This window comes from Eriocheir sinensis, chromosome 40 (genome assembly GCF_024679095.1).
Source record: "Eriocheir sinensis breed Jianghai 21 chromosome 40, ASM2467909v1, whole genome shotgun sequence".
NCBI lineage: Eukaryota > Metazoa > Arthropoda > Malacostraca > Decapoda > Varunidae > Eriocheir > Eriocheir sinensis.
Window position 1 is genome coordinate 10,233,478 of NC_066548.1, and position 9,276 is coordinate 10,242,753.

At 39.4% G+C, this 9,276-nt stretch overlaps 1 long non-coding RNA gene across 2 annotated transcripts in view; it reads right to left on the reverse strand.

Moving 5' to 3' along the window:
* Nucleotides 1–674: 674 nt before the first annotated feature.
* The window catches only part of LOC127009341 (uncharacterized), a 66,140-nt gene continuing 57,538 nt past the window's right edge, over nt 675–9,276 (reverse strand). Inside the window, exons 3-4 of one of the 2 annotated variants that reach the window (XR_007761883.1) lie at nt 1,227–1,574; nt 675–1,108 (exon numbers count right to left, since the gene is read on the reverse strand). This is a non-coding gene — a long non-coding RNA (uncharacterized LOC127009341). The remainder of the gene's footprint in view (nt 1,109–1,226; nt 1,575–9,276) is intronic. The other variant, XR_007761882.1, reaches the window with a different exon arrangement.

Consider the following 9,276-nt stretch of genomic DNA (forward strand, 5'->3'; position numbering starts at 1 on the left):
ACTTAAACAATGCGACCATAAACGATGCGAAAAACGTAAACAATGGGACCGTAAACGATGCGAAAAACGTAAACAATGGGACCATAAACGATGCGAAAAACGTAAACAATGGGACCGTAAACGATGCGAAAAACTTAAACAATTCGACCGTAAACGATGCGAAACACGTAAACGATGCGACCATAAACGATGCGAAAAACGTAAACAATGCGACCGTAAACGTTGCGAAAAACTTAAACAATGCGACCGTAAACGATGCGAAAAACTTAAACAATGCGACCGTAAACGATGCGAAAAACGTAAACAATGCGACCGTAAACGATGCGAAAAACGTAAACAATGCGACCGTAAACGTTGCGAAAAACTTAAACAATGCGACCGTAAACGATGCGAAAAACTTAAACAATGCGACCGTAAACGTTGCGAAAAACTTAAACAATGCGACCGTAAACGATGCGAAAAACTTAAACAATGCGACCGTAAACGATGCGAAAAACTTAAACAATGCGACCGTAAACGATGCGAAAAACTTAAACAATGCGACCGTAAACGATGCGAAAAACTTAAACAATGCGACCGTAAACGATGCGAAAAACTTAAACAATGCGACCGTAAACGATGCGAAAAACTTAAACAATGCGACCATAAACGATGCGAAAAACTTAAACAATGCGACCGTAAACGATGCGAAAAACTTAAAAAATAAGGATTTATGCTATTCGTTGTTGTTATTATTATTACTATTTGTGTTCCGTGTGGTTCACAGTGGTATATGTATGGCACCTATGTAAAATATAGATGGATTACCATTAATAACCTAGGCCTATGTTACTATATTTGTATGTTGTGTTTGCCTCAATATTACACGATGCCGGTGGTTAGGTTCATCATATTAAGGAACTTATTTTTTCCCAAAAACATTTCTTCACATTATGGTCTTGCAGTAAATAATAATGGTAGAACAGTTATGTCCCGGCAGTTAGCCAATCGGAGCATATACACAACAATTAGGATGTATAAAAATACGGTTTAAACCAAATCAGCTTTTATTTGTTATAGACGTCCATGACAAACTGTCTAAGGGGAAGGCTGCATACAGACTCATAACCTGAAGAAAAAAAGTTATAGTGCTTCAAATAAAATTCATGAATGTATAACAGAATACAGTTAGCAGTAAACGCATGCACACATACGCACACCCATACATACTCGAAGAAACTTCTTACCTCAATATCCTGTCCACCCACCACCTTTGTCAATGACAGCTTGAAGTCGTCGTCTCATGTTTTCCGTGTGGCGTCTAACAAGGTCTGGCTTACCCCGGAATACCTTCCAAACCTCACGAGCGTGAGGCTAAAGTTCCGGAGATGTGCGCTCTTGCTGAGGCTCCCACGTGTTTACCATCGAACCCCAGATATTTTCAAGGGGGCTGCAATCTGCCTCCTTACTAGGCCATGGCATGCAGGAATTGGAACTGAGGGTGGTCCTGGAACAACTCCTGCACAATACGAGCCCGATGAACAGGGCAGCGGTCATGAACGAAGTATACTGGACCAGGAGGGAAGGGGAGGTTCCTGGCGGTAAAGGAAGGCAAAAATAAATTATTTGATATGTCAACATAATTGACAGCATAGAACTGCCCCTGAATGTGCTGCACATACATGATATTTTATACATTAGTGTTTTAAATCCTGTCCTTCCTCCTTCTCTCCTTTCCTTCCCTCTTCCAGGTGTGTTCCGTTAATGATCGCGGGCAGGTTCAGGTGATTGGGGGAGGCAAATGTGGCGGAGGTGGTGATGCTTAATTCAATTTTGATCGGATTAAACCGCTATTACATGTTTGGGGTGGCTTCTTCCCTTCCTTCACTTCCCTTCTCTTGTCTTAAATTTATGTTTCCTTTGTCTTTACTTACCCTCTTCCCCTTCGTTGCATCGTATCTCTCCTTTTCCTTCCCTTCCCTTCACTTTCCACCGCTAGTAAATGTTTAAGGCAGCTTCTTCCCTTCGCTTCCCTTCCCTTCTATTCCTTTCTCTTGTCTTCCTGCTTATTCCTTTCTCTTCCCTTTACTTTACTTTACTTTACGTTACTTTACTTCCCTCTACGTCACTTATTTTCTCTTCGCTTCCCTTCTCTTCTCTTACTTTTACTTTTCGTTCTTTCCCTTTCTGTTTTCTCTGCCATTCCTTTGCAACATCTTCCCTTATCTTCCTTCTCTTCCTTTCTTTTCCTTTCCTTTTTCTTCTCTCCAATTCTTATGTTTTTCTTCCTTTCCCTTACCTCTCTTTTTCCTTTACCTTTCCTTCCCTATCCTTCGTTTCTCCATACCGCTCCCTACTTTGTTTCCCTTCCGTTTCCTTCCCTTCCTTTCCTTCTGGTCCTCTATTCCCGCTTTCTCCTCCTTTTCCTCCTTCCACATCCCTTTCCCTTCCCTCCTGTTCTATGATAAGCCACAAGTCTATTATTAAACGTTTATGCGAGGGAGAGAAAGAGAGAGAAAGGCGGAGATAGAGTGAGAGATAGATAGAGAGAGAGAGAGAGAGAGAGAGAGAGAGAGAGAGAGAGAGAGAGAGAGAGAGAGAGAGAGAGAGAGAGAGAGAGAGAGAGAGAGAGAGAGAGAGAGAGAGAGAGAGAGAGAGAGAGAGAGAGAGAGAGAGAGAGAGAGAGAGGAATGGAAGAGAATAAGACGAACACCAAACAATATATATAGATAGAGAAGAATGAGTAAAGGTAGAAAACCAGATTGAATGATATATAAAAAGAGAAACGTGAGGGATGGAAGAGAATACTGCACAGACAAATAGACGAACAAATAGACAGATAGGGACGGCTTCAGGCAAAAAACAGATTGATGGATAAATAGACGGAGAGAGACGTGAAAGGTGGAAGAGAAACACAAAACGACAAATGGACCAGAAAAATAGACATATGAAAACAAATAAAGGCAAAAAAAACATAGATAGACGCAGACCGAGACGTGAAAGCTGGAAGAAAAAAACAGACGGACAAACGGACCAATGAATATACAGACAGCGATGGACATAGGTAACAAAGCAGATTGATCGATTGATTGAGAGAGATAGTGAAGTGAAAGGTAGAAGAGGGTAATAGCTCACTGACCTATGTTACGGAATATCACTGACCTATGTTACTGAATATCATGGTTTCTCCTCCCGCCTTCAAAGTGATCGTGGACAGCGGGAGCTTGTTATTATTGCACGAGGGTCAATGAGAGGCAGGTGAACGCCGAGGCCACACGCAGATATAGCACATGCCCCCACCGATCCGTGATATTATTGGTGGTATTAGCGGTGTCTCCTGCTCCCTTATGCTTGCAATTTTGGGGTATTGTCATATATTTAGTTTGCCTTCGTTCCAGTTTCCAATATTCTTTCTTTCCTTATATATTTTTTACCTTATGTTTGTCTTCCTACTCACACATTTTCTTTCTTTTCCTATTCCTGTTTCTCTTCCCCTTGACGCTGACGTATCGTAAGTGGAGAGAAGAAGTGAAAGGCAAGAGGTAATATGCAGTTTAAATGGATGATGGCGCGTTGGGAAGCCAGGCAAGATCGCTGACCTAGAAACGAGAATACAGTTATTTTCCATTATCCCCGTGAAAAAAAATAAAGCGAGCTGATTATTACTGTTGTTAATCCTACTTATCATCACTATTATCTGGTATACCTACCCTTCGTATTCAATCACCCATACATACACAGACTCACATTTTCTTTCTTTTCTCCCTATTCTAGAGTCTCTTCTCCTGCTACAGAAATATCATAAAAGGAAAGAAGGAAAGACAAATGACAAAAAATAATATATGATTCAAATGCAAGATTGACAACATGGCGGCGAGGCAAAAATCAATGATAAAAACTACGGAGACTATACTTTTTTATGCACCCTTGAAATGATAACGTATTGGATTGTTGTTATTATTGTTATCTCTGCTATTACCATTCTGTACCTTGTTATCATTGTAGTTCTTCCTGTTATTTTCTCTTCTTCTTTTTCTCTCATGTCTTTCTCTCCCTCTCACTATCCACGAACCACAAATATCCTCGCCTCTATTCTTGTTATCACTATTGTTATTCTGTATTCACTATCATCATTGTTATTCTTCCTGTTATTATCCAATATTCTCTCTAAGTCTTTTTCTCCCTCCCCACATCCACTCGCCTCTTCCTCTCTCCTCACCCCTGTCTTCTTCTTTTCCCATTCCCATGCATTACTTACCTTCTTCTTGGCGGCAAAAGAGAAACTAAAGGCGAAGAAGGCGAGAAACATGACGGCAAATAATAACACGAATACGTACTTTATATGCAAATCTGAGGGAGAGGCGGTGATGTGCGCGAAAGGGAAAAAAAGATAAAAATAAAGGTGGGAAGATGCAAAGACAAAAAGGGAAATGAGCAAGACAGGAGAGCAGAGAAAAAAAGAAAAGTATAAATGAAAAAAAGAACAATAAAACGGAGAGGTAAAAATGAGAATGGGAAAGACATGAGAAGAGAGAAAGAAAAGGAAGTAGGCGTGAATAGAAAATAAAAAGGTGAAAGGAATAAAAATAAAGTTAGAAGATAAAAATAAGGTAAAACTATAAAAAAATACGAGATCATAGAAAAAAGAAGGTGCAATAATTAGAGAAAAAAAGAAGAGTAAAATGGAAAGACGAAATAAAAGGGAAATGAGAAAGACATGAGAGGTGAGAAAGAAAAGAAAAGAAAGCAGGTGTTAGGACGAGAAAACAAGATGGAAAAAGTAAGAACAGAATGAAGGTGGGAAAATTAAAACAAAGTGGAGAGGTAAAGAAAACGAGAAAACAGGAAAAAGAAGATCCAATGATTAAAATAGGAGAAAAAAAGACCAAAAGAATAAATAAAAAAAAGTGGAGGAGATAGAAACGAAAAAAAAAAAAAAACATGCGATGATTAATAAGCTTTAAAAAATTTAAGACAAATAAAATAAAAAAGTAGAGAGGAATATAATTGAAACTGAGATAAAATGATGAAAAAAAGGTAAAAGAAACGCGAAAAAATAAACAAAAAGAAAAGAGAGATAGGAAAAGAGAACAAAAGGATAAACTAGAAAATGGAACAGCGAATATATATAAAGAAAATAACAACTCACATCTTAAAATGAAAAATGAAAATAGTTAGAAAGGCGGAGGTTGCTAAGGGCATATGCAGGCTTTTTCTTCCTTTTTTCCTTCTTATTTTTTTTCTTTTTATATTCATCTGCTTATTGAAATGGAAAACGATAACAGGCTGCGAATGCATTTTGGTGAGGCAGGTTCTTGGGCGTGTTCCATAAAGGGAAGGGAAATAAACGAGAAACGAATAAACGAAATGAATTAATGAAGTGGATTCTATTGTTTTCTCTCAATTTCCCTCCTCTTTGAAGCTGCTTTTTCACTAATTGACTTTCTCTCTCTCTTTCCCTCTTTCTTTTTCTCTAATTCTCTCATTTTATCGCGTTTTCTCTCATTTTCTCTTTTTCTGTCTTCTCCCTCATTTACTCTCTCTCTCTCTCTCTCTCTCTCTCTCTCTCTCTCTCTCTCTCTCTCTCTCTCTCTCTCTCTCTCTCTCTCTCTCTCTCTCTCTCTCTCTCTCTCTCTCTCTCTCTCTCTCTCTCTCTCTCTCTCTTCTGATCATTGACAAAAACGAAAAGCGACGAACTAGATTAGACTCTCCAGGCGGGACTACTTCATTACTGATCAACCTTTTTATCATTCCTGGAAGGCGAAAGATTATGATTACGCAAAAGGAACTCATGCGAAGGGAGGGAGGAGGAGATGGTGGGAGAGGGAGGTGGAAGGAAGGGAAGGATGGGGTGGGAGGGGGAAGGAGGAGAAGGACGGGGAGAAGGAGTAGAAGGTGGAGGTGGAGGAAGAGAAAGAGAAAGAGGAGGAGGACGAGCGGGCCGAGGACGATGAGGACGAGGAGGAGGAGGAGATTCAATTTAAACACGTATGCTAAACAGAGTAAAAAGAATGAGAAGAAAAATAAACGAGAAGAAATACAATGGAGGAAGAAAAGAATATATTAAAAGGAACAACACTAAATGCAGCAACAATGAGTACATAAAAATAAGACGAAAAGAAGGAGAAAAGAAAATGAAATTGAAAAGGTAAAATTAGTAACAAAAAAAGAATAGACGAAGAATAAAAGAAGACGAAGAAAAAAATAAACAATAAGCTGTTATAAAAAAAAAGGAATAAAAAAACAAAGCAAGAACAAAAATAAAATGAAAAACAGAAAACAAGTTACGAAAGAAGCGATGTGAAGGATTATGGAGAAAACGAGGAAAGGGAAAAGTGGAGGGAAAAAGAGAACTAAAGACGATGGGGAGACAACAGGTGATATATAGAAAGAATTATTGTCTTAGTCTCAAACACTCTCTCTCTCTCTCTCTCTCTCTCTCTCTCTCTCTCTCTCTCTCTCTCTCTCTCTCTCTCTCTCTCTCTCTCTCTCTCTCTCTCTCTCTCTCTCTCTCTCTCTCTCTCTCTCTCTCTCTCTCTCTCTCTCTCTCTCTCTCTCTCTCTCTCTCTCTCTCACTCTCACACTCACACTCACACTCACACTCACACTCATACTCATACTCATACTCACAGTCACACACACACACACACACGTACACACACAGTTCAGGTCTCGTAACACAATGTAAGACCGTTGCTTCTCTAACTACCTCTAAACACAGTTAGTTCCCGGACGCCTCAATTTCCTACGCGAGTGTTCCGCCAGATAAGCCTTCACAGCTAACGGCGCCACAGTACATGCATACATACATACAGACATACATACATACATACATACATACATATATACTTACATACATACACACCTGTTAATGTACCTGCTCTATTTTCTTGTTTAGTGCGATTTTTTTTTCATTTGACAAAAGGAAGAATAAGCAACATGCCAGTGATAATGAGAATGATGTGACGTTGACAAATGATGATGATAATAATAATAATAATGCTGATGATAATGATAATGATGGCGATGATGATTGGGACGGATAATGATGGCGAAGGAAAAGTTCATTGTAATGGTTTTGAAAATTCTGAGACGTTTGTGATATTACTTTTCAGAAATGCACGAACACAAATTATATATGATTTGAACACACACACAATCTCTAACTATATATTTATATCTACCTATCTACCCATCTATCTATTTATCTCTTTGTCTATCTATCTATCTTTCCATATATCTTTGCACGTACGTTAAAATACCTGACTTATGTAAACATTTTATATATATTTTTGTCTCCTCAAGAGTAACCTACAGTCCCCCCCCCCCCCAATCTTTTTATATATATTTTTTCCCCTCAAGAGCAACATACAGTTTTTCCCCCAATCTTTTTATATATATTTTTCCCCTCAAGAGCAAGCTACAGTTTTTCCCCCAATCTTTTTATATATATTTTTCCCCTCAAGAGCAACCTACAGTTTTTCCCCAAATCTTTTTATATATATTTTTCCCCTCACGAGCAGCCTACATTTCCCCCCCAATCTTTTTATATATATTTTTTTCCCTCAAGAGCAGCCTACATTTCCCCCCCCAATCTTTTTATATATATTTTTTCCCCTCCAGAGCAGCCTACAGTTTCCCGTTTCTCCTTCGTACTGATTTTCGTCACGGTACGCGTCGTTCTCGCCTTTCACCAACAAACTCTAAAAGTTACGAAGTTTTCCTGACGAGATGTTTCCTTCAGGTACTTATTTTCCCTTTTTCCTGGAATTCCTGTTATATATAGATCTCCGTGCTACAGTTTTACTCATGACTGTTTTTCTGTGTGTCTGTTCCTGTCTACTTCTTTCATACGTATTATATTGCACTCTATCTTTTATTTCTTCCGTTTCCTAGACATTTTTTTCTGTTGTATCATGTTTCTATATCCGTCTGTCTTTATATATTTTCTCTTCTCTTTTCTACACTCCTATCTTCTTTCTCTTTTCTTTCCTTTCTTTTTTCCTTTCGTTTCAACTTTATTTTCTTCTGGATATATACGTATATCTTCCCTTTTCCCCTTCTCCTACTTCTGTCTTATTTTATTTTATTTCCTTTCCTTTTCTTCTTTTCGTTTCAACTTTTTTCGTTCTCCTTTCCTCTCCACTCCTCTCTTTTTTCTTCCTCCCCTCTTCATCTTTCCTATCCTCTCCCGTATCATCATCATTAACATCATCATCATCATCTTAATCTTTACAGTCTTGTTCACTATTTCTCTTCATCGCCTAACTTTCCTTCACTTCTTAAGATGAATAACGCTTACGAGAACAATAACCACCCACAAAAATAGAGGATTAATCTTGTAAAATCTATATAAGCATTATTAACCTTAACAAAAAGAAACTTCCTCGATCCAGACGCTTAAAATTTAACTCATGGAAATATTAATCCACGACGTCGGGGTCTGGACAAGACATTAATAGCGTGTTCCAATGATCACACACAAGCACTTGATCCTCGCAGTTATTGCATCGCTTGGAATGTTTTAATAAAGAGCAGGTTTTATATTTCTGCTCCCATGTTCATGCTTAGTCTTAATTCTGGAAGCGGTGGTGTCGATATATAAGCAATATCAAACGGCTTCCTCCGTCCTCTTGTCATTCTCGTCTGGCGGTTAAGAGTGAGCTAATACATAAGACTTGGAGCAGCTTTTCTTTCCCTTCCCGTGTTCATATTCAAGACTTAATTTTAGATTCGGTGTCGATAGCCAGGTAACATCACGCGACCTCCTCTGTCATCGCGTCCCTCTCGTCTGGCGGCCACGAGTGAGCTAATACACGAGTCTGGGAGCAGCTTCTATATTTCTGTTCTCCTGTTCTTTCTATCTTATTTCTGGAAGCCTTGGTGTCGATATCCAGGCAACATCACGGGGCTCTCTTCGTCCCCTTTTCGGACTGTCTGGCGGCCACGAGTGAGCTAATACGCGAGCCTGGGAGCAGCTTTCATAATTCCCTTCACGTGTTCATGCTGTCTAATTCTGGAAGCGATGGTGTCGATACTCAGCCAACATCACTCGGTTTCCTCCGTCCTCTTGTCCCATATTGTCTGGCGGCCACGAGTGAGCTAATATACGTGTTTGGGAACACCTCACACAACCACAACGTTATGAGTCTCCAGCACGGGCGGCTTCAGCTGGGCAAACACCTTCCCTAGACCAGGTTAACGAGATCACGCGCGAGCCTAGTGTCCAGTTCCCTCCCAGACCCCGACTAGCCCCTATACATACACATACACGCTCGGCGGCAATAATGTAGTTAC